Genomic DNA, 27,354 nt, shown 5'->3' with positions numbered 1-27,354 from the left:
ATGAATAAATAAGAGCATTTTTGCCTTTTTAAGTTTGCTTCATTTCAATATTTGTTATATTTTGAAAGGATGTAGGTTACAGTTATAATTTTCTAGGTACTTAAGGAAGAACATGCAGAACATATGTAACAACACGTATGTTGGCTTTTTGGGTTAGTTTGAAATTTGTCTAATCTGTTTTGTGAACTATCCATTCTCACAAAAAAAAAAAAAACGAATAGTAAGAGAAAATAGGAATGGCCTCTAAATCATTCTTCATATGGGCCCTATCAAATTAAGTCCAGAATTACAAGATGTTGATTAATACACACCTGAATGAGAGAAAACCTTTAAATTTAGGACTTTCCTTTGCTAAATTCAGAACAGAACCCTGGAGGGATTACTCCAGCTGCAGTCCAAGGATACAATGCTATGCTCGCCGGTTTGCAATAGTCCAAATGTAAGCCTTGCAGAGCACTCCCCTACTTGTGTTGACCTGCCATAGGAATATTTGGATGACATAAGATCTCTCTGACAGATTCTTTTTTCCACCTTAACCACCACAAAAAAACAAAGTGGTGTGATGATGTCATCTTGCCGCAGCAGACTGATGGTTTGCCAACGTCTTTGGCTCAGCTGATTCACTGCCTATCATCTAGCCCTAGTTTTGAGAGAAGCAGATTGACCGCATGTCCACCTTCAGCAGTTGCCGTCACAAGGCCCAGAGTATCTCTGAGACTGAGTGGACACAAATGTGAATAGTCACAAACTTCTCCCACCTGACTGAAGACAGCAGTTCACAAACCTCCTTTTGCTGTCCTCTGCATATATTCCATGCTGCAAGGGTCTGAGCTTAGAGGAATCTATGTCCCTGTCCTTGTTCTTGCCCATCATCCTCTAGTTCAAGATTAGCTAGTGCATTTTCCTCAGAATTACCAAAACATTGTCATCTAAACTAGGACCAATAATTTCCAATCAGAAAGTGACAATATGAAAAGTCCTAGTGCAAAAACAAGAATATATTCACATACATTTGTTATGTACTTTGTCAACAAAGGAAAAAAACAAAATTTTGACAGAATCTAGGATTCCCAGTCATGGCTGAGATCTCATTTTACTATTTACTACAGGTGCAGAAAAAGGTAATTATTTTATTCAGATGTTGTGAATCCCATATTTGCACATAAATCCATGTATGAAACATAGTACAAGAAAAGCTACATATGAAGACAGTTTTTGCTAAACTAATGTTTTTCAAGTTATATGTGAGATTAATATATTAGACTGACATTTGAGCATCCTGAAGATCATAAGATGTGGTTTATGGTGCATTAAAATCTCATAATAACAATTTCAGCGAGTTAGCATAATGTATTATTCAGAGTTAAATACTGTCTTGAATGATAGGACCTAACATGCCATCGGGCTATAATAAACTACAGCTTTGAAATGTCAATTTTCATTTATCAGTAAGGTCATTTGCATAGCTAAACCAAGAACATAATGAATGTATTTTTTTACTATCTAGGAGTAAAAAAATTGCACTTCTTTTCCAACATCCAAAAAATGTAAAAACATTCTAAGAAGGCCATTGTTAAGTCATTTAACCTTTCATACAAAATAAATTGTCATGGATTTGGTTATAAAACTACAAGTAAATACATTCTGATTTCTGATATTGAATGTAAGCAAACTAATTTAAACTCTAGGGGAAATACTGTATTCAGGCACAAATGTATTACTTTAACTGGAGGGGTAGACAAATTGCATCTATTTATCTGTAATTTTTGTAAGCAATACAGAAAAGCCATGCAACCTTTCAACACTCCCCTACAACTTGATCCCAAAGAGAAATTCATCAGCATGAGTTACTTAAAGCTGCATATTGCCCTTAATCCACATACAAAATACTGTATTTTAAGGCCTTTAAGCTGATGAAAGGGTATGCTCATACAGTTAATGTGGTGGAAAAGAGGGCAGCTGATATAAGAGATGGTGAAAGGGATGCTAGATTAAAAAGTACGCTTATCCTCAATCTCACTTTAACCTCTGCCATTCTGATGTGTGTGAAAAGCCACAGGAGTCACCACTGTTCTGCCTTACTCTGGAGAGATTTAGGCTACCTTCAGCTGATTTGATGGCCAAAATGTCAGTGTTCAGTAGCCCTTCCATCAAAAAGCACATGTCCAGGCAAGGCAACAGACCACCAGAAATGTGTCCAGACTGCCGTGTGCATTTGTGCCACGGGCACTCCACAGTTCTGTGCACCCCTTTTCCCGTGCTGCCATTGTCTTTTTATTTGGCAATGAATATTTAGCATGCAGCAACTTATGCACATGAAATTACTCCTCTACCTTCAGCACGGATACAGAGGACACTGAAGCCTCTGGACATAAACAACAGCCCAGAAATGGTACATGGACTTGCACACAGATGCTAAAGATATGTCTGCTACAAGGAAGCTTCACTTCCCACAACATGCTGATACAGAAACAGACCACTAGTCCAGGAACATTATTATATTGGCCAGAAAAAGTCAGAAATTCCTCTCCCTGGCTGTGCGTCTTATGTAGTCATAGGGGACAGCTGGTACAGAGGTGCTCCTGAAAACTGCTGTAGAAGCTACGAAGAAACACCTCCTGGGCACAACCACTCTGCACCCTTAGAGAAAAAGGAGTGACGAGGCTTCCCATCTACAGCAGCAACCATGTTAAACCAGTCAATATGAGTCACTTGTGCCTGGATGTGAACTAGTGCAAATTTATCCACAGTCTCCTGACATCTTTTGTATTAGGACTAAACCATTATTTACACAAAAATCTTTATTCACAAGAGGAGGCAGATCACGTCTAAAGCAGTCACTTGGCACCAAGCCTGCCGGAGTTTAAGGAATGCCTGGATTACACTCTTATTTATATGGTTTAGTTTTAGGTAGTCCTATGAGGAGCAAGGAGTTGACTCGATATTCCTTATGGTTCCTTCCAACTAGAGATGTTCTATGATTCTATGATTTAAATGGGTTCCAGGGCTTACTGCTTTCAATGTAAATGTAGAAACTCGCCCACTCTGTCCATCTTTCTGAAGCGTGCACCTGAAAAAGAATATTGTGCTATCCTGTCTGGACAACCATGTGAGGAATTTAAGGTCTGTCACAGTCAGTGGTGATTTTGTAATGTAGTTTTACAAAGCTCTCAACTCCTAGGAAGCTGTACGCTATGGTATAACTACAAAGTTCAATCATTTAAATAAATAAGCCACTCCAAATGCAGTGGGAGCCCAGAATGCAGCAGAGCCTGTATCCTGACTTTTGATAGGATGCTAGCTTTAACTTCAACAGCAAAGACAGGCATATTTTGCACCAAGTCCAATGTAATTTTAGAGTCAGGGTAATCTCTTGTCAGCTAATGTTCTTTATCCATAACATCCATGTTACCACCAAAGTTTCCTCTGCACTGTGGTTTCCTTGGAATTCCTCCTCTTTCAGTCATGAATAGGACCAGTTCTCCTCTCTTTTTTCCTTTTCCTTTCTTTTCCTTTCCTTTTCTTTTCTTTTCCTTTTCTTTTCTTCACTTTTAATATAAAAGAGAGAGGAAGGATAGTTTTAATATTCCAAATAAAATATAATGACAGGTTTTTTTAATGTATTTTATCTCAAAGTGTAATTGAACATGCCAGTCACTTTTTACATGCTTCTGTGGAGGTGACAAACAGGCCTGCAAAAGTAGAGCAAGTTTAAATTAGTGTTTGAAAGACATTTTCCTTCTGTACCTGTAAACCTTTAACCTTTTCTATTTTCCTGTTTCCTCATTCCCCTCATACACACTGACATTGCTGGTTTTTTTTTATTTTATTTTTGTCATTGGCCCTATTAACAATGTAGCAGAGTGAGATGGTGTCTGTATAGAATAAAAGGATGTTGTTAGGCTGGTGTCAGGTCAGATTGGACTTTGAGGAAAGAATCAAATGGTATCCTTTCAAAGTGATTGATGCCTTCTGCAGCTTTAACTTAATAACTTTATGCATTCTTATCAATGGCTTTGGGTCTGCTGTAGTGAAATTTTTGACACTGCTCTTGTCATCCCTGCTGAAGTGGATTGTCAAGACTTTTGTTTGGCTTAGGCTAGTGAGGGGGACAGAGATTAAAACCCTATAAATCAGCTCCTGCAAATTACCATCAGTGTTGCCAGCCTACGAGTGAAATATGCTGGGAGCAGGCAGAGGTAACCTCACTACTCTGAATTTAGTTCTGGGCAAAAATCAATATCCCTGCTTTTAAAATACCAGGATAGGACTGAAATCCACATTTAGTTAAGTGAATGTCCCAATTTTCAATAGGCCTTAGAATTACTAGGTGTGCAGTACATTGATGGACAAAAGGAAATAAAAATCAGATATTGAAATGCAGAATTAGGAGTTAAATTTTGCCAGCATGGTCAGGTCAGAACTCCACCCTATCTCCGGGACAATCCTTGATATGAGCACCAGAAAAGTGACATCATGCTGTAGGATTTGATTTCACATCATTTGTTTTCAGACTCATTTGTCAACAACAAAAGAACAAAGTTCAAGCAAAATTCTAGGGTGTCATTTCTTACCAATAGTGAACAAGGCTAAAGACACTTCCTGCAGATTAATGACTGGTTCGAACCAGTTAATCACCTCAAGCCATTAACCCTAACTGTTATTAAGCTCTAGGACTTAAACCAAGCCCTCTATCATTGTAACTGCCTCTCCTTATTTACAGACCCATCCCCCAAACTCTTCCCTGACTCTCACTCCAAAAAAATCAGCTCAAAATTTCATGAGGGAATTTGTATTACACTGTGTGCTGGGAGATAAAAGCCAGCTACACAGTTAATGAAGTGGTCCATTTCTCACCTCTTTCAGAACAATTTTAATTTCACATCACATACATGTCAGCACAAGATACTTGTGGGCATTTAAAATCTGACACATTAGTTAATCAAGGCTCACTGGTCTTTCCACGGGGTAATTGAGTTTATAACATAGAGGGAAACAAGAGGAAAAGAGCAGCGAGAAAGGAGAAAGGGGGAAGGGAAGCAGAAAAGGGGAAAAAAAAACCTGCAGGAGATAAATCAGACCATTCGGCATTCTGAAGAGGAAACTATTCATAAATTTCATTCGTGATGTATTCTGACAGGCTTTTGTTTTGGTTTATTTCATAACCCTATTGTACAGTAGGCAGCCTGTTGTTTGTTCTAATCATCTGTTTCCATGACCTTCACCTTCATTGATTCGGCTTCTTCCTAAGTTTAATGCAGTCTCTGAGATTAAAGTAATTTTTCTCCAGGATGAGTTGGTTAACAGTAGATTTATTTTAAGCAGCAGAAGTCATTTGGATTAGTTAAAAAATGATTTTTAGCTCAGAAGGTATGTTACAAGTAAATAAAACCTCTTTACAGAGATAAGCAATAGAAGGGGGATTCTAGCTCATAAACGAAGTCAGCATTATTTTCAAAGTGTGAAAAAGTGAGTGAAATAAATAAAAGCAACACTGCTTATAGTATATTTATTAGTGCTATCAAATACTGAAGATTTAAAGAATAAGGTGCATGGGATTTTATTCTCCACTCCTGGATGTTATTTTAATAAGGTTTATAGTTTCAATAGGTACAGAATCATACAATGTGAAGTAATTTTCCCCAGCAGATATAGTAATATAACTCAGTATTTTGTAAGCATAGCTGTTGAGATTATAAATCAAAGACAGAATTTACCGCAAGAGTATAATAAGCACAATCCCATTCTCCTTAACAATTTATGATTCTGATTTGATTATACAGCTTATTTGCTTGGCTTTATTACTGCACTAAATGCCCTCCTCCTTGGTGATTCTTCATTCTCTAATGTCCACCATCGTCAACCTTCAGTCATACATTTTGATAAGAAAAGCACCCAGCTGCTTCTTGCACACACTGTATTAAACACTGCAGACTGCCTTTCCATAGTCACACATACATGGATTTGATTCTGCAGGTCCTTTACCTCACTTGAAATCATAATGAATTATCAGAGATAATCAGACCAAACCAAATCCACTGCAGTAAATGGAAAACCGTCTGTTGACCTCATAGGGCTTTTAACCATTTCTCCCCTGACAGCAGACATTCTTTTCCTGCTCCCAGCCTCTGCTAGGGTAATGATAAATGTATTACCCAACTCAGCTCTAGCACTCGGTAGCAAAACAAACCAGAAAGAACATGCAGTACAGATTAATATACCTAAATTTCTTGTACCCTATATAAAATACAGAAGGAAAAAAATTGTATAGTTACTCTAATTGAAAAAGAAACTTCAGATAAATCTCCACTTACAATTTATCTCAAATATTTTCTTGTCATTATTTTTCTGTTACCATAGTAAAATTTCTGTTAAAAAAAAAAAGACTCTCATAAATTAATTACACATTTGTGTTATAAATATTTGAACTGCATATTGCTTTCTGTTAAAATGGTACAGATTTACTGGAAGAGAAACCAAACAGCAGCTTCAGAAACACACTTCCTGTTCATAACAAAACCTGAGCTCTACATGCTCACAAATTATCATCTGTTGTCTGGAGTTTCCCCTATAGTGCTTCAGCTGAGTTTTCCCGAGCTATTATTTTGTTTTCATCCCTGGGAGTTTTCTAAAATTCCTCTGAAAATGAACAAGTGGGGAAAAAAAATATTGAATGTTACTATGGTAACAAACAAAAGAAAAAGAACAAAATACTTTAAGCAGACCAATGAATCAGGGCATAGCTTCTCAACAGAGATCAACACATTGGTGCTTTGTCCATGAGTAAGAGCAATCTGGGGGCCTATTTAAAGGTGTTGAACTCAGAGAATGTATTAATAATGCACTCTTTCATTGAAAATACAACACTTTTCTCTACTCAGCAGCTGTATTGCATTATGTGAGGCATTAATTAGCACATATATCTCTGTGTAACATACATCCTCCTCAGAAACTATTTTAAGATAACATCAAGGTCAAACCATTGCACGCTAGAAAATCAAAGTCAAAATTAAAAGATAACAGAAAATCAATTTCAGTTGTATGTGAGTTTTTTTCCCCTCACAAAAATAAAAGACAAATTACTGACTCAAATGACATTTCTTGTACTCCACAGCAGAAGGAACCTTTTGGGTTAATGAGACTGATCCTCAGCTATTTCAAGCAACCACACCACATAAATGCAGATGTGAAAATACCAGACTCGTTAAAACATCTATGAATTTTGCAATTATGATCCTGTCAAGAAACTGTCCCAAAGCTTTATTCCTGTGATTTTCTGAATAATCTTCCTACTTTCATTCATATTATTTGTTGCCAGAGCTTATCTACATTTTTTTGCCAGAGCAAGCACTGTCTTTATTTTAAATGACTCCTCTCTCTCTCAGGTGTCTGAAATGCCCTCACATATTGATACAGTACCATATTTTCCCTCCTCAGTCTTTTTTATATGAATCTAATCAGTTTGGCTCATCAGTTCAGGACAGATATTGAGGTGCTGGAGCAGGTCTGGAGAAGAGCAATGAGGCTGGTGAAGGGACTCGAGCACAAGTCCTATGAGGAGAGGCTGAGGGAGCTGGGGTTGCTTAGTCTGGAGAAGAGGAGGCTCAGAGGAGACTTCATCACTCTCTACAACTACCTGAAAGGAGGTTGTCTCTTCTCCCGGGCGATCTTGAGCCCTGCCAGGGGAAGTTTAGGTTGGATATTAGGGAGAAATTTTTTGCAGAGAGAGTAATCAGACATTGGAATGGGCTGCCCAGGGAGGTGGTGGATTCACCGTCCCTGGAGATTTTTAAGATGAGACTGGATGTGGGACTTAGTGCCATGGTCTAGTAACCATGGCAGTGTTGGATCAAGGGTTGGACTTGATGATCTCGGAGGTCTTTTCCAATCCAGTTGATTCTATGATTCTATGCTCTTTATTAAATATCATATTTATATATATTATTATATAACATCTACTCTCCTGTCATAGCCCCATAGACTACAATCTTGTAGTCCTTTTCAGTTGTTCCCATGTAATTCCATTCTCACTGAGCAGAAACAAACTCCAGGTATGGTTTTACCTGGATCCTGTTTGATGGGATTAATGAATCTTTGCCATCACTAGGAATTGCTCCTCTGATACATCATGGAAAACTTCATTATACTATCCTTCTTTTGGACTGTGTATCAATTCATGTGTGTTTGAAAACATCATGCTAACCTGTGCTGAAAAAGAGTATTACAATGTTACATCTCTTCATGGAAATTAGGACTAAGAGAGACTACATATTTATCTGGGTTTCGCTTCTTTCCTTTACAAGGCAGTATATTTCATCAAAATATCTCTACCAAGTCCAATGACTTTTGTAAACCCAGTGTTTATCAGTCATCAAAAGTCCTCATTTATCCTAGAGTAAGAAACACAAAAGAGAAGGCACTTCTTTATTTAACATGATGGTCACATTATGGAGCCATTCAAAACACAGAACAAATCAAAGAAAAATATTTTATTCTAATTTTCAGGTGCTAGGTTCACTATATATTCCATATGCAATACTCCTGCCCATAACTGAATGATAATGCAGTAATTCACAAACCCTCCTGGCTATAGGAAAAAACCTGAGAAACAAGGGGACTGGGACAGAAGAGAAAAAGAGGGTCTTTTGATGGTAGGAACTCATTAGAAGGGATGGTGGCAGATTTTTGAATAGCTGAACTGTTTCCATTGTCTTATTTGCAAAGAAAGCAAGTAAATAAAGCCTTGGGAATAATGGTCCGTAAACAACTTGCTTTAAAAGTAGTTGACAACTTCAATTGCTATGATACTTCAGTCTCAGGGGAAAGAAACTGAAATGCTTGCAGCATAGTGTTGAAAGCCCTTTTTCCCTATTGAATGCAGGAAAGAGTCAAAAGTATTTTATCTTTGTGCTGCACATAATTATTAAGTAGGAGCAACACAGAATAAAACAGCAGGTTTTAGAAACCAAGAGTAGATTTGATACAGTTTTCACCACAAAAGCAAATTCTTTAAATCAAGTGTACGTTTACATTCCTGCAATCGTAAGCACTTTGATAGGGCGTTAGACTATGAACGTGCTCAGCATTTTATCTGACACATTTCTCTGCAATTTCAGCGTTCTGCAAAAGCCACAGAGTAAAGTATGGCCATTGACCATCTTTCAGTTTAAAGATACAGATCAGTAGCACAATGTCACCTTGAAATAACACATGACTGTGTGGGATAATAGATCTGTATATTTGTAGTTTAGAGTTCATGTAAACGTGAAACTAATGACATTGGCAAAGGCTGGGCAAAGCAAGTTGTAAGCTTTCCTTGCCTCAGTCAGGATCTGTTTCACCCCTATTACTGCAGGGGCTTCCAGGCAGGGCAGGGGCTTCCAGATGTGTCACTGTTATGGCAAGTGTTTCTGATGCTCAACAAAGAGCCAAAGATGAGGCCAAATGCATTGTCTTAACTATCATTTTGGTACAGGTGAGTAGAGAGGAAACCTACATGAATAATGTAAGCATTTCTTGGATATAGGAAATAAAAGCTCAAAAATACAAACTACTACTGCACCTTTGTATCCCACCACTATTACACTAACATTAAACAAATATTATATTTTTTTTTAAACAGTGTCCTAACTATACAGCAAATATTACAAATTGGGGAAAATTGCAAATAACAGCTCAAAAATGTGGAGTAAGCTGGATCCAGTACCAGATCAAATGACAGGCAGACATAAAGGGAGGTCAGCAGAGCTGAATGCATTTACCTCAGCAGAAGAGTTAATATATGAATACCACAGTAAGACACAGCTCAAAACTGATGAGTAAAAAAGCTAAGGAGCCCCTGTACCAGCCTCACCTGGGAAAGCCATTGTGACAACCAGTGAAGAACCAATAGGAACATTATGAAGGAGGAAGTACATGCACAGCAGCTCACAGCAGTTGCCCTCGGCCAATGCACGCTCCTGCCAGCAGATTGCTCTGAGCCCAGAGGAGCAGAGGTGTTGGTATTCTGTACAGACACTCATCATACTGACTAAACAATAAGGCCCTATAGATGTATAAAAATGTATTTTAAAAGACACATTAGTGACTTTTCCACCTGTTTCTGAATTTTAGAGCTTTTAGAGCACCTGATGGCTCTCCTGGGCTCCTACTCCAGCCCACAAATAATGACAAAAGCCTATTGCAATGTTTCATGATGACTTTAATGCTCTATTATTAGGAAGAGGTGACTTTTTCAAAAAAAGGAAGTTCTTTAATTTACCACCCAAAACCCACCTAAAGCTAGAAAAAAATTTCTGGTTATTGGATGGTTAATGTTTTGAATATGAAAAGCTATAAAATTCTTCCACATCTACGGAGGGAGAAAATTAAAAGAAAGTTAATTTGATTTTCTTTGTTGTTTTCTATTGTTACCTGTTAAAAAGCCTTGAACTGCTTCATAGTATCATACAGAATAGTCCTGGGGTCACATTGATATTATCCTGAAGTTGAATGCAGTCTTAGTCACATTTACCATATATTTGCTTATAATGCAATATATATCACAAAAATAGGATTTTAATGTCAACTCAGACCTCCTTAATCTGTGTCTAGCTTATCCATGTCTGGCAAACTGAGAGACTTAAGTGGTAATTAATCTAAACAACATACATACCACTGATTTACTCATCTAATTTTGTATTAATGCAAGTGAAAAATGACACTAGCAAGTGTGCATGAAGCAAGTCTGATAATACTCTGTAAAAAACTAGAACTAAGTTGTTTTAATTTAATTGATCTAATTTGTTGGTTCTTCTTATTGTTTTATACTTACAGACTCCATCCAGGGTAGAAGAAAAGGAACAAAAGCTGAAAAAGTCTGGGTTGAGGTATATATATATGTATTCATACATATCTGTTCTCCTATAAGGAGATGTAAAAAGCACAAATTAAATTATGTAAGGGATACAATGCTGCAGCTTCATAATTTGTTTATAATAATTCAGAAGGCTTTGCTGAACAAGAAAAAAGAAACCCTAAGTGGATCATAGAAACCCTAAGTTGATCATAGAAGTGCACAAAGCAAGGAAATGCTCCTGATTAGAGGAATGGCACACACTGAGACGGTTTCCTCCTGCAGTGTGTGCTGCTGAACACTAATCTATTCCCATGGAGATGAAAACTGAGGATGAAGGGCAAAGCTAATCCTGCCTAGATTTTGACCTCTGGCTCTAGGAAGATTAGTCATTTTAAACAGGAAAAGCACCCAAACAATACTACAATTCAGTATCTTTTATTCAGTGTTTATGTGTAAAATCTTTTTCTCACTCTAAATAAAATGCTTATTCAGCACTTTACCCCCAAAATTTTCCTTCTTTCCCCACACCTCTTCTTTGTACACACTTCAGCCTTATGGTCCTCAGGGTCATCTAGCCTAGGCATAAATCTGGTTTCTGAGGGTGGTGTGTCTGATATCCATGGGGAAACATTCTTGTCTTTCAAAATTCAAAGAGCATCTTTTTATGTAAGTGCAATATTTGAAGTATGTACTTAAAATTGTGTTTAATTTGTTTACATTCACAGCGTGAGACAGTTGAAGTCTATTCCTACTACTCTGTTTCTTATACCTACCCTGCACTACATCAGTCCTATTAAGACCAAGGTGGGAACAGACAGGAGGACCTTGAGGACCTTGAAGACCTTTTGTTGACAAATTTTTTATCAATATCCAATCTAAATCTCCCCTGACACAACTTCAGGCCATTTCCTCTTGTCCTGACACTTGTTACTTGGAGAATAGATTGGCTGCCACCTGGCTACAATCTCTTTTCAAGTAGTTGTGGAGAAAGATAAGGTCTCCCCTCAACTTTTCTTTCTCCAGGATAAACAACCCCAACTCCCTCAGCTGATTCAGAATCTCTGCCTGAATTTTGTGATGCACAGACAGACATGTCCTCTCTACCACTTTACATACAGTCCTCTCCCTCCCCATCCAGTCTTTCTTGACAAAAAAAACTGACTTCAGAACTAATTTAGAGAGGAATGTGGACCTGTTGCTCCAATAAGGCAGAGGACCTACTTACATTTAATGTGATGAACTTCAGTTTACCTGGATGCAGAAACATATACTGGAGTGCTAACTTTCACTGCCATCCAAAACCCACCGCTTCCAAGGTCGTTTATCAGCAAAGGCAGAACCAGTCTCCCCCTGCCTCTTCTGGCTTGTGAGGAGTCTGGAGACATGGGTCATCTGAATGTACCAGTGCCCTGCAAAATGTCATACAGGGCAGCTGCTCCAGTTCAGGCTTGCTGAAACCTGTACCCAAACCTCAGTGATATGATTTGTTTTTCTGAAGGCTCATAGTGACATCCTGGGGAGCTTGTAGCTACCTGGTGGAAGTTGCCAAAGTCATGATGAAGTACAGTCCTATTCCAGTGAGAACCTCAGTTGCCCACAGCCTTACCTCCCAAATTCTTGTAATCTGTCAAAGATGCAAGATGCTGTTAAGGACCAAGGCAGAGAATAAATGCAAGGGCAAAGCCACAATAGATCAGGGTGATCTGTGGAAATGTTTTCTAATGGAAAACATAATAAATAAATAAATCCCTCATATTTTTAACCCACCATTCTTGCAAGTGCCTTCTTTGTTTTGCCTTAAGCTTTCTGGAAAACTAGGATCAGATCTGTGAAATTCAGATGGATTTTTTTGGTTAGCTAGAAATGAAGGATGAGCCAAAATCAAGCATGAAATTGAAAACTATTGTCTCAGTGATAAGGAAATTTGCTTTCAGAGGCCTTGGATGGAATACTTGACCTAGCAGCCTTTCCATCTCTAATTTCATTGATTAAAGTGATCATTAGCAATTTTCTTAATTATGCATGATATTTCTGGTTTTCTCTAGTCCTTGCTCTGTCCCCATCAAGTTCTTGCAGATGAGTGTCATCTTTCCTAGTTGATTGCTAGGTTTTATTATAAGAGATTAAAGACATAATTAACTTCATTGCATGTCTGTAAAGCAGCAGCCTCCAAATTTGCCTTCAATCCACATGAAAATAACTGTAATTTTTTAAACTATCTCCAGCTTTACCTCCACCAATTTAATTCAACAATGTAGCATTTGAAAAGACACATTAATATAAGTAATAAACTATTGGCAAATAGGGAGGATGAGGGAACTGATTATGCTACATTTTTCTGACCTCGAGGGTTTGAAAGGATTTGACAGGTGTACAGCTAATAAACGTCCTTTTCCCAGTTATTGGTCAGGGAAGACAAAGGCTGAACAACCGAGGCTGCCAAGATGAGGGAAGGCAGTGCAGTGCAGAGATCCCAAAGCCTACAGTGACCTGAGCTGCTCGGCTCATGCGCAATCGCCGCTGATACTCAAAGCTACTATTCTTCCTAGAGACTGCAAGGCTCAAGCTAATGCTCCATTGCCTCAGTGGCAAGAGTGCCTCCAGCCCTTCGTTTCTGTGGTGTGCTCTCTTCAAAACTTGCAAGGACAGGTAGGACGGAGAGCAGGAAGGGCAACTAACTGGGGTCAAGCATTAAGAGGCAGTCTTTCCTAAAGAACATATAAAATAAATATGCACTTTTTAATAATTAAAAGAAATTAATAAAAGTCATAAATTAGCACGTAGTGTGGAGAAGTTTTCTATACCAAATTCATAAATGTCCATAGGTTTAACTGACCTTTACAGTAATGCCATCCTTTGTCAGCCTTTGTGTTTGCCCAAATAAAGTAATGGGATTTTGTCTGACTCACCCATTGAATTAAACTTAATTTCAGATATATTTTAGAGCTGAATTGCTTTTAGTCCCCACAGTTGTCCCCACATGGCTCCCATGTGTCATGCTCGTTTTACCTATAACAGCTGGCCTGCTATACAGGGATATTCTCTCTAAACTGGATGCTAACACTGAGCCACATTGTTTTTATAATTAAGCAAGTTATAAATTAGGTCTCTGTGTGGTCATCTCCACATGAGATAAAATCCATTAACAGCCCTCTACCCAGCTTATGAAACTGTGAACTGACATCTGAAATCAATGCAAGTATCCTGCTACAAAGATCATTCTTCTACCTGTATTTCTCGATTTTACCCACAATTTATCTCTACTTTCAGGTGGCATTACACCTTACCACGTCTTACTTTTCTAGACACAGTGATGTCATTGTTAACATACAAGGATTTTCCACATAAAATCAAAAGCATTAAAATCCTGGTTGTCACTGCCACTTTGTCATCTTTGGAGCCAAAATTCTGCTCAGAGTAGGGATTTTTTAAAAAATATAAATTTAGGAGTAAATCTGAGATTATTCTGATTTGACTGTCACATGGGATCTAAATGATTTAAAATGTATGACAAAATGTGATCAGCCTTTTGATGTGATCAACCAGGTTCCATACAGAACCTGTTTTTCCCTAGCTCCTTCTTACAAATGGATAAGTCACAAATGGATTGTGATTTGCACTCTCTTCAGCTGTCACAGAAATTTGGTCTTTTATGTAGGTAAGACTCAACCAGTTAATTGCTTTGTAAGTTCGGACAAGAGCTGTAAACTGGCATCAACAGCTCAACTGAGTAGCTAGAAGTATTTTCTAAAGATCTGTTATGTTATGTTCACACTGGTCTGAGCCATAGGATGCATGTCATCAGCCTGCTGCCTAATATTTTTTACTCAACTTTCATGATTCTTTTAGGGATGGTTATATTCATTTATGGATACAGTGACGCCTTAAATGGATGTTTCCCAATCTTCCATTTGCTCTTATCTTGCTATTTAGAAAACAGCACTAGTTGTTTGTATCCATTTTATCAGCAGATAAATATAACTCCCTCATCTTCCAAAGATTTTGTCACATGTTAACAAATAGGTACATGCCTTCAATGCAAAGGTTGAGATGATGTTCAACCAACTTTTTATTTCACTTCACTGGCCAGCACCACTTCAGTGGTGCAGTGGATTCCTATGTAGTTATTTTCACACTGCCATTTTACTGATATGAAGACATTGGTTTTAACAAAATGCCTTCTCCATTCTCTTGGCAGCTAAGTCTAAAATATGACATTGTTTTCTCATGGATCATAAACAAAGACCATATTTTATCCTATGACCTTCTCATTTTGGTCTGAAATTTAGTTGATGTTTTGAGCAATATTATTAAAATATGAAACACCACAAGGAAGGTTGTGACTTCCCTTTTCATGATATTTCTCCACTCCAAATACTTCTACTGCACCTGCAGTGGAAAAGGACTTGTCCTCAGGCTGCCTCAGGATACACTGATAGTAAGGAAATAAGTGACATGAAATTTAATATAAAACTTTGAAAGTGTTTCTGAGTAAATATTTTTTTCTTTTGTCAAATTGCACCAGATGTCAGGAATTTCCAAATAATTTTCTGAGGAAAGATCTCTTAGCCCCTCTAGCTCTTCAGAGACCATCTAACACAGTAAAACTTGACATTGTACTGTTCCACCAATATATTAGGTTTAATTTGCAGGAGCAAATGATAAGTCTTCACAGAAAAACCTATATTTTGAAAGTCTATTTGCAGAGTATTATCACCCTATAGAGCAGAAGTGAAAATGAGAAATATTTTGCTTAATGAGGATTCCTCTCCCTCCTCTTTTTGCAAGTGTAAAGTACAGAATACATTAAGAACACTGAACTGAAGAAATGTCTGACACTGCTGATTATTAAAGGTCCTAAGTGCTTCAAGTTTGGTATCTCAGAAGAATACCTGTGGGACAATTTCTTGTTAACTTAATATATCAGTGTCTTCTGCTTGCTCTTCAGGTTTTTGTAATTTTTGTTTTGGCTTGGGGTTTTTTTGTTTGGTTTCCCCTTTCTCTGTTGCTAATATTGAAGAGAAATGTAGTTCATAACAAGGAGAATAGATGATATTATGATAAAAACTAGAAATGCTGCAAGAATAACAGATATATCAAGGACTTTTTAATTTTAATTGTCATGCTGCAATTGCCTAGTCACCTTTTTTTAAAAAACCCTTGTCTTAAAATACTAAAGAATTCCATCATAAAGCAGAAATTGGGTATGAGAAAGTAAATGAAAATGAAAAAGTAGCTTGCCACTCTTGAGTTAACCTCTCATAGAAATAAATAGGTGCATTCTCAGGTTCAATAAAGAGGAAGGTAACAGACAAAGGAAAAGCATTATTTTTCATTGTGCTTCTTGGCATCAAAGCCTAAGTTTCTTGTCAAAGAATAATAAAAATAGAGACTACCTGAGGGTAAAAATGGTAATCTTCCCAGCATACTCAAAATACTTCTAAATTAAGACCCTCCCTACAAGTTGCTCTGCACTGGCATATCACTTTGCTCACAAATAGCCTGGATGATGTCAATCATGCAGAAGTCTAACATGATGGATGCAAAGTGCATGATTTGCCTTGTCCTGGCCCACAGAATCCTAGATGAGATAAATCAATGACAAAGGATATTTTTCTCCACTTTTCAGAGAAAAAAACCCGCACATTAACACTGTTATCATTATCCTACTTTATAAGACATCCCTGAAATCAATGATATGTTACGTTCAATTGTTTGTTTGGACCTGAGCCACATCGGTTATCTGTATCTGAACCTTTTTGTGTTTATTTGCTGCTGAATCAAACACATTAATTAACACAGTTGATCAACCCTGATTTCAGATGATATTGTCTTTCTGAAAGTGCCAGCTATGGTATCACAGATATGGTGCAAGAGCCCAGCTTAACATTGCTCACCTCAGTAAATGTGCAAGTCAAAACACGTATTTTAGTCTCATCACAATCATTTACCCATTGACTAGCCCTGACAATCAATTATCTCCTTTTTTTGTGGTGTCTGACTTTGCAGGAAATAACAAACAACCAAACTGCAAGTAAACAGATCAGCTTTATAAAACAAAAAAAAATAAGCCAAGTGTTAAATGCCACTATGTTCTACTGAGGTGTTGCTAAGCCTCCTTCTCAATCTGTTCTGAAACGCACTAACCAGCACTTATCTCCACTATCTACCATGTGCTTGCTTAGTAATATTGCATTTTTAGTACCATTTACGACTGCAACCTGTAGAAATGTTACTGAGAACAAACCTAATTGCTCATTAATAGTAACAGAAAAAGGCAGATTACTTTTCAAGGTTTTATTTATGCGTTTTTGAGATTTATTTGGACTTAAATGTGTATCTGCATCTGATCTTAACAATCCAGTTTCTATACACAGACAACTATTCAGAAGAAGAGGGAAGATAAGATACTGCATCAGCTTGTTTGCAAGAAGCAAAAATTTCCAGGGACTTCAAATGGGAAAAAAACCTGTAAATGACTGCCATGAAACAGCTAGAGCAATAGCTCCCTGCCTCCCTCATTTCAGCAGCACTAGAGTAGCTGAGATTGAACTGCCTTTGGGTGATTATCAGGAATAAAAAAACCAGAAACTGAATACACTCAGCATTAAAAGAAATTCAGACACCACTTGGCTACTTCAGAGTGGCACGTGCCACTCTTTGCTCAGTTTAATGGAGCCCCCCTACAAAAAGACAGGCTGGGAAATCTGCCAGGTGAAGATTGAAGAAGGATAAACTATTATTATAAAAGAAACCAAGAAAAGCACTATCATAAAGGGATTCAAATTTTACTTATACTAGTTTACCACTCATGTATCACAAGTAGATATCACAAATTATCCTGCATAGGGAATAGTCATAGTCAGTAGGATTTTTTTTTTAGCTTTTCAGATTAAAGGTTTTGTACATAAGGAATGCATAATGTCAGAGAATTCAGCACTTCTGTTTCTTTTATCAGATATTTTTTCTCTTGATTATCTACTCTTCAGGCACTTTTAGCCTAATGTGGGCTTTTTCTGCAAGGATACATCACATGTGAACTGGTCAAATCTGTCATGGAAGAGACAACTCTCCACAAAGGAACAGGAGCAGCAAGACAAGGAAACCTCTCAAAATTTATCAGTTTCTTCCTGTGAACACTTGAAAACATAATTTAAACAGGTGATGAATCAAAATTTAAATTAGTAAAGACACCATATATGGAGCCTCACTGATAGTGGATAATGGAGAAACATAGATGTTTACAATGAGATACATGCTTAAGAGTGTTTCTGAATCAAAGGGATGACTGGGATAGGACTTGAAAGTTAGTGAAATTGCTGTCTTTTCAAAACCAGGGGAAAAAAAGATTAAGCAACTGCCAAATCTGGACTGTATTAGAACCAAGGTTACTTACATCTGATTAATAAACAGTTCAGAGTTTACTAAAGGAGCATTTGTCTACCTTTGCCTGCAGTCTATTGCCATTCATCAATTGTTTTGTATTTACTTATGGATTTGATTGAAGAAATTTTTAATTTCCTGTAATTTGGGAAGAAGTATGTTTTGCATAGGATCATAAACTTGATGGGAAGGACAGGATGCATTATTTATTTTCCTTCTTCCACCATCGCTCTGATCTCAGGTCACATACATAAGCATCTGAGAAGATAATCTATAGGCTTCCCCGTATCCAAGTCTTTCAGCCATTGGTCTGTCAGCTGAATTCTTTACCAACAGCCAGGGTAACTGCTGTCACTTTTACATCCATATCATCTCAAAACTTCCTCTCTACCTTTGTCACACTATTCTCCATGTTTTCGTAACTCTTCTCCTATTTCGTTAGCAACTTCATACTTCCTGACCTGCCTTCCTTGTTAGTGCAGTCAAGTTGCTGCCTTGACCCTGCTTGGCTTCTTTTTCCAGTCTACCCAGGTGGTTCACATAAATCCACAATCTTTCCTTGGAAATTAGCACAATGTTTTAACTCCTGTTGCATCATACACAAAATTCTTGCTTCTAAATCCCCATAGAATTTATGTTACCTCCAGACATTCCTGTGTTGAGACCCTTAACTTGCTCATTCCTTTCGTACCTCCTTCAGACCTTTTCCCACAAATCCTTCAGTGACCAAGGTGTGCTTGAAATTAGACCCCAGTTCTGCAACCAAGTCAGCTTCCTCTCTCCATGTCTCGCTATGGAACACATTTCTTTCAACTGTGTAATTATTCCTTCACCTCCATCCCTGTGTTATTTCACATTTATCTCATGAGATATTAATAGATATATTCATTAAAGAAAGGAAAGCATGTAAAATAAAAATTAGATCACTTTGTAGGAAAATCAGACTAGTACTCCAGTAAAATTTCTCAAAAATCCTGTAGAAGTTCTACCGGGCGTTGTTGCACATATGTGATAATCTCTTCAGCACAAGGGCTTGTTCTTTTGGATGATTGTTCTATACCACAAAATCCTCAGTCTCTTTATAAACTTAAAAGCATTAAAATAAATAAATTACAGGTATTAGATGAAGGAAAAGATGAAACCTAAGTTATGGTCTGAGATTCAGGGAGTTTCAAATGCATTCAGGTTTTACCTGGTTGTAAAACCCTAATTATTCCTGGAGAAGTGATTTCATGTTTCCATAGCTCTCTGTAGTAGAACAACACCAAGTTTCTCTGGGATCACCATTCTACCATCTCTACCATTAGCACTGTAAACTCCTCAGGGAGTTCCCCTCACTACACATATAAATGATGCTGGCAGCGAAGAAACTCGAAACTCATCTGGGCTTCTGGGCTTTAACGTATTATAAACACTTCATTAAGAGTTTACTATTAATATAGCAGTTACTGGTAATGCTGGAAAATGCTTTTTCTTCTTTTTTTTCCTTCCTCACAAAGACACACACACATCCCCCATTCACACAGGCTTTCTTTGGCTGCTATCACCACCACACACTGACCTCTGAAATATGGAAATAAAAGTGCTCAGAAATAAAGCTGGCAGCAACAGAAGCCCAACTGTCATCATATAGAATCTGAAACAAGTGGGGCCATAGTTTGCAAGCTGTCTTCATAATTACTTGAAGCAGTTGGCACTCTGGCTCTAGTTTGTTCATTACACCCCAAACAAACAGCTGATATTTGTTAAAGCACATAAGCCACTCTGTTGAGGCAGGGTTCTTTATTGTGAAGAACCCTGCAGCTGCAAGTCACATGCAATTCATAGTATTTCCTGATTTCCTTTGCTTTTTTGCTTCCCTGCATTCCCTTTACAGCAATGTCTTTTTCACCAGAGAGAAAGAGTGAAAAAAAAACCCAAACCATACACAATAAGGTAAACATTAGCTAACATAAAGCTTGATAGGTTTATGACCCAAATCTGGTTCCTATTAAACAAATACTTTTGCTGTTGTAAAGAATGCTTCCCATTAAGAAAGTCATGGATGGAATTTGAGACTTCTGTACTTCAATGAACCAACTGCCACTTACAGTTCAGTGCTTTCCCTCTGCAGTTGCCTGAAATGGAAGCAAATGGATGGCAACAATTTGAGCGGAGTGAGGTGGATTTTGGGAAGATCCTTTCTTTGCTCCTTTGCATCCTGAAAATGGAGGCTCCGGCAATTGTTCTGCAATGTTCCACATGAGAATGCTCAACTGTCTGGTGGTTGTGGTCTTCTCTGATGAACCACTGGGTGGTTGAATGGGAAAAGATTCCCTTTCAGTCTGCAATTGGCAAGTCTCCATGGCTGCTGGTGAAGATGAAGGAAGGAATGGTGAAGGTGTGCAGAAAGAACTGGTTTCCTGTGCTGTACAAGGGGAAAAAATCCTATCTGATAAGACTGTTTTCAAGCTTATTTTGTCAACACAACCTTGAAAGAATAGAGACAATAAATGAGCTCCAGTAGGCCAAAGGAGCTGACACAATCTTGTACAAGACTAAACTGTTAAATAAGCTCTAGATGTTTGAACAGAGATCTCAGCCTGATCAGCTTCACAGCAAAAATAACTGAAGGAAATAATGCAATTTCTTTTAAAGATACAGAAGAAAAAACCAAAAAACCAATAAAAGCATTTAAAAATGTGGCATATTTCATTTTGATAGTATCCCTTATTCCCTTTCTCATTAATTTCAGAAAAATTTCATATGTGAAAAGCCCTGTTTGGCAGTCTTTCAGGTGACATGAATGAGTGTTATTTGTTGTCCTTGTTGGAGGGGAAGAATCAGCTGTGGTGTTGTTACTGCAACTGTTTAAAATGTGCATAAGGCAAACAGTCAAGGTGAAAAAAGACCAGTAAAGGGAGAAAACATGATTTATTTCTATCTTGTTGAGTTGTAGCTCCAAGCTTATTGTTATGGAAACACGAGTCCAGCACATTTTCTAGTCTGACATCTGTGCATCCAGCAAACCTGTACCAGTGCTGAGCTATTTGAGATAATGCCTTTATCTACACCAACAAAAGATACATTCCTAGACTGCTAATCAGTCTTTCCATTAAACATGAGACAATGAGACAGAAAGAAGGAAAGTGAGATACAGTGTAGGGAGTCTCACAGGTAGGGATGGTAACGCCATGTATTATTCAAGAACTTCGGCCAGGGAAGGAGGTAAAGACTCATGGGTTCTTCTCACAGGAAAGGAGTGGGAAAAAATAAAACTCAGTGGACTGAATGTGTAGGAGGTTGTAATGGTTTGGTCTAGGCCTCTTCCTGGCAACCAGGTTGAAACCAAGGAAGTACCTATATCCCAATATTCCATGCTATTCTTTACGTAAGTAGGAATATACATAGAAGTTGAAGGAAGTTAGTTGGGCGGATCTCTTCCAGCAAAGTTGGAGACAGTAGGCTCCCTGTGGCTGGTCTCACTCATGTGGGAGCTAGGCCTGTGAGGCCTGTCATTTTTCCTATTTGAGAGGAGAGATTTGGTGGAGTGGCTTTCGTTTTCATAAGGAAAGTATTGAGATTTTGGTTTGATAGTTATTTATTGTTTGTGTGTATCTGTTTTTCTGGTTTTTGGGGGGGTGTTGGGGGTTTCTTTCTTATGTGTATATAGTTTTGTAATTGTATATATGTGGGGTTTTTTCCTTCCCTTTGCTTCCCATGTGTTCGTAGACAAAAGGGGGGGGGGAAAGGTTTTTGCTGTGGTGTTGGGCACTTGGTGGGAGGCCAAGTCCAAACTGCCACAGAGGTGAAGCACATTATATGAAGTTTTCCATTCAATCACTTCCAGTCTTCTGCTGAAAATCTATAAATACGTAGTATGTAGAACAAGTTGCCTTTTCATTATTTGTAGTTTAGGCCTATAATTTCTCATTCTCTTTCCTACATAGCTTGCTTTTGATAGAGCTAACCTTGTCTTTCTGCTCCTGTTTGTACCTGACTTTTATACAGTGTAAGTGGTCAAGCTAGACCTCTGCTATTTTGCCAAACACAGGAGAAACCAAGGGTCCAGAGGAAAAATGAATGAGCAATCCATAATTTCAGCCCAGAGTATTTGCCACACCAGTCTCAGTGGACATATGTCTACAATACATTCTTACAGAAGGAGCTAGAAGAACTTCCCAGGTCACAGCTATGATGGGTATTCTAGCTGCTCCCTTACTCCATACTGAGATAAATACTAAGATATGAAATCCCATCCTTCAATGCCTGCACTTTCAGGTGAAAAAAAGTGGAATCATGAGACAAGAAGGGGAACTTCAACGTGTATAACCAATTTCCAGTCTACACCATCAGGGACAGGACTGCAGGGAATATCCATATGTGTTCCTGCTCCACAGGCTGAACATAATCACTGTGACCTTGTCTCTCTGATGGCACCAAGCCAGTGCTACAGTGGGTTATCGGCTGGTACAGTCAGAGACAAATTGCTTTTGTCCTGATGGGAGTTTGCTTTGATTCTGCTCAACTGAAAGAGTTTTTTCCACTTTCATGGAAGTTAAACCATGCCGAACACTAACCACACTGCAAGGATGAAGAACTAGAAATAACATCGTAGGGCAAACTTGCAAAACAATTTATTTGTTTGTTGATTCTCCCAAAAGAGAAGTGAACTGTTTGTGGAAAGGATGAGGTAGAAACACGATGCTTTGGTAGATAACCCAAACTGAGTCATTTATACGAGGCATGAGCCTCCACTTGCATCCACCCTGTGCTTCCTGGTTTTCTTATATGTATAAATAAAGCAAGTTTCATTGGAGCTTTGGCAAGCCTGGCTTTCCAGCAGAAGATTTGCATATAATTTTCCCTACCAGTCCTGCCAGTAGGTTTGGATAACTGAATGTTTATAAGGGTGACAACAAAATAGCAGTCTCCTAATATACTTCTCCAGACAGGCCCTTCAATGACCAGAAATCTTTTTATGCTGGGAAATTTTAAAAACAGAAGATGCAGCTGACGAAGATCAAGTGGGACATGGTAGTGTAAAGGGCTGCCAGAATAGAGAGGTACTGGGCATAGAACTGATGACCAAGCTAAATCTTCTATAGAAAGTATAAAATTTATGGATTGAAAGACTCTGAGGCAGTACTATGATGAAATACAATGCCGAGCATTGTAAAAGGCTCTATATCTCAACTGGGTAGTAATGTTTCTAGAAAAGGCTGTCAAATTTCTTTCCTTTCAGTAGATGTTTCCTTTGTCTCACTAACTAAACTGTCTGCTCATACTGAGACAAGCACCATGAAGCCTGTTGCTACTGCTAGGTGGTCAAAATCCAAAGTTGAAAGAATCTTAATAAAACAATAATGCAACCAGTTTGTATTGAACTCTTCGTATCTGGTTTGTTGTAGCACAAAATACATTTTAGGAGACCAAATATGAAAAGCAGTATCTAATAAAGGATTTTTTGTTCCCCTTATTTTCTCACTTTCCCTCTGTTTCCTGGATATATTATATTATTTAAATATCTTACAAGATAGATAGTGTTCTCCCTCAATTTAAATCCTGGCAAAACAGCATTAGGAAAAGTGACAAGACTGTTATTTGAATGAGAGGGTTGCACCAGTGCCTTGTTACTTCGTTTTCGTGACAAAGATTTCATATGGCATTTAACACCCAACATCTTTCAAGAAATATAGTGAAGTGCACCATCATTTTGGTGGCCCTATTAATCAAGGAAATAGATATTACAGTTCACTGTGAAATAATGCTTATTTAAAGGAGCAACCATTAAGGTTTTTAGGCCCCACATCTTCTGCAGCTTAGAAAGGTCTTTTTTATGTTTCCTTTATATTATTATTCTTCTCCAGCTTATTGCAACAAATTATATAATTGTATAAATAATAAAGTCTTCAGAATTGGCAAAGATACTGTGGCCACAACACCTAACAACATCCCTAGGCAACAGGTTTGCATGAGGAATGGATTTGGCACGACTAAACAAGAATGTTCACTGAGAGGCAAAAGCTTTTGCTCATTCCCAGAACAACCTTTGTGCTACAGCAGCTTTCTTTCTCTTGTTCTCACTTTCTTCCTGCCCCCTCACTTTCTTCCCTTTTTGGGGGAGGGCAGGTGAAACCGAAATAACACTTTCAAAATGTCCACCTGTAAAAAGTATTCATCAATAATACCTAGTTCTTTGGTGGCAGTTATTCAACTGCAGATCTCAAAGCACCTCCCAGAAGTGGGAAGGGGTATTTTTAGGAATTCCCTGTGTTCAATCCAGTGGCCACTGTGGACCCAGGAATGGAATACAGTGTTCTCCATTCCCCATGCAGAGTGCTCCTCCTTAGGAACCAAAATCATTACTGAAATTGCACTGGTAAAGACACATATTTAGGTTTGTAGAAAGGTAACAGGAAAAATGAGGAACACTATAGAGTGTTCTTCACTAAGATATAGTGAAGTACAATTGGAGTCGCCATATACTTAATGCAACAGCAGCTCCACAGACAAAATGGATCACATTCATACAAAGAAGGAAAGGAACATGAAGAAGATAGGAAATGGACTAATAAGAACTTCAGGGAAGAAATTTTTAAAAGTGCAGAGACAGCTATAGAGGGAGCCTGACTGAAAAGCTTCAATCTGAAAGGGGAGGGGGGGGGGGGAAGAAAGCCCATGCCTATGCAGAGTCAGCTGCACATACATGCCTTGGATACAATTTTGCAGTGAGGGCTGTATTTGCTCTGAAGTGTAGTCGTCTATTACATGTTGAACTCAACATCTTATGAGGTTTGAGGAAGCTCAGTAATTTGTACAAGCAGACTGTAATGTTGCAGGAGAACTGACAACAGTTATGATGAAGGCAGGACTTAGTGAGTGAAGTGGGAGTTCTTTTCTGCACTCCCTGTGTCAGTAAGTTTTTGCCAGTCTGGTAGCACAATAGCCATAGGCTCTTGCAGAAAATGCCAATGCTACTTATCGTATCTGTTTTCTTTTTGAACTAGGGTGACAGTTCATTAAGAATTATTTTTAAACTGAACTGTATTAGAAACCTGGTTCTTCAAAACTGATCCCTTGATGGAAATTTAATTGGTTTGGATGAATTTTCATCAGGAAAAATTTTTAGGGTTCAAATTTTTGAGAGTTCAAGAATTTCAAGAGTTCAACAGCTACAATATTTGCATAGGACAATCAGATGAGATCTTGACAATGTTAGCTCAAGGGTGTTAGCCCTGCTCCAAAAATAGTGTCTTCAACTTAAATTATGGGGTACAGGCTAATCCTTGGTGATGTTTTCTCCTCCCCTTATCCTTCTGCACCAAAAAAATAAACAGCCAAAGCCCAAGAAATCAAACCCAAAAATAATTATACAGAAAAAAATTTATTCATTTCCATGAGGAATAGCAGGAAAAAGTAAGCATGTAAAAAAGATGTAATGGGATGAGAATTCCCAGCCCCATTTTGTGGAGGAGGAAATCAAGCAGGTAAGAAAAGCAGCTTTCCCAGAGCTGCAATGCAAACTCCTGACAGATGGGGTGTTAAAAAACTATGAAGTTCTACTAATACAGCACAGGGCTCATTTTTTCTGGGGAAAGTATTTACTGTCGGTCAGCCTAGTGTTTGCACCAGAGCTTTCCTCACAAAACATTTATAGAGGTAAACTTCCCATGTCCCTAAGAGCTCCATCTGAACTCTCTGCCTGTGGTGGGAGTCTCTGTGGGAATGGAATGTCAGAGAGACATTGGGCTCCCAGGCCTGAGCAATGAGAATAGGGAGTAAACCCTATTGAATAGTGCACCCTCTTCAAGCTGTGCATGTTGGCAGGAACAAGTGGGATACCACTCTTGCTGGGATATGACAGGACATCAAGAGGATGAGGGTTGTGTAGGCTGCTAAGTTCCACCCCCTGAGGTTTTCTGCTGGTATTTCCCCTCCTGAAAATTGGTAGGACTTATTTTGTCAATTGCTTCACATTTCATTATTCCAGAAACACATATTCTTGGAAGTTTGTCTTGCCATCAATCAACTGGAGAACTGCTCATTTGCTAGTACTGGCTACTGTCCATGTCCCCAGTTTGTAAATGGAGCTAACACTCTCCCAGGTTATTGACATATTTATGGTAATTTTCTCATTTCTCTCTGACTCCCACTTCCTTTCTCCCTCTTTTGCACCCGTGGTTTTCCCTCCCCTTCCATTTTGGACTTGTGGTACTGGTGGCTTAAACCTGAAGGGATCTTGTCCTGACCAAAAGGCACACTTTTAAAATTCAAAATGCCCAGGAAGAACCGAGATATTTCAAAAAACATATTCATTGAGCAACACTCCTATGCTGATCTGGAGTGAATTTCGAAACTTTAAGAGATACTGGTAATGAGATGGAAAGATGTGCTTGAAAGACTCATCTTATGGACTAAGTTTTTTTTGGTTGGTGGTGTCAGGAAAACCTCTGTAGGTTTTAGGCTTTGTTAAAAGCTATAGGTTATTCACCTTAATTTTGTATGAGGTAAACATATTGGGGCATGTGAGCAGTATGACACCTTATTTGCCATTCATTTCAATGCTACCATGTGGCTGTGTTTGCTACCCAATTTCCATACCCATTAAGGGAAAAATTTGTGCTTATTTTGTGCGCGAAACAAATGTTCTGGTTGCTTATTGACTCCTCAGGGTGAAGACACCTCAAAGCGTCTTCTGAAGTTCCAAAAATCATCACAGCCTTCAACTCCCAACCTTTTCTGTCTTCTCTCTCTGTTTCTGTGTTACATCCAAGGGCTATCTTTTTATTATTATGTTGCTTACTGTTCATCAGTAATAATATCTTATCCCTTCAGAAAAAAAAAGTCAGATGTTAAAACTTCTCTTGACCTCTAGAAATGTCCTGTCCTCTTTTTTTTCCATTAAAATTGTGTCCAAGAAATGATTTAACTTTGTTTCCTGAGGAATATTTGTTTTTTATTGTTGCTTTTATATTTTTTGTATTTCTCTGTTTAGTTGAGTTGTTTGCTGTAGGTGGTTTTCAGAGCATTTTTTGTGAGTGGGTAAACAAAGTAATCAATGTTGTGAGTGACATTCTTGTTATGAAAACTTTTTCTCTAAGGAAGGCTTTTGTGGCCTTTGCTAGGTATGGGACTAAGTCAAAGAGTGAGAT

Source organism: Pipra filicauda, unplaced genomic scaffold (assembly GCF_003945595.2).
Source record: "Pipra filicauda isolate LSUMZ 115617 unplaced genomic scaffold, ASM394559v2 scaffold132_size2486313_pilon, whole genome shotgun sequence".
In the NCBI taxonomy this organism is placed as follows: Eukaryota; Metazoa; Chordata; class Aves; order Passeriformes; family Pipridae; genus Pipra; species Pipra filicauda.
This window is presented reverse-complemented; position numbering follows the sequence as displayed.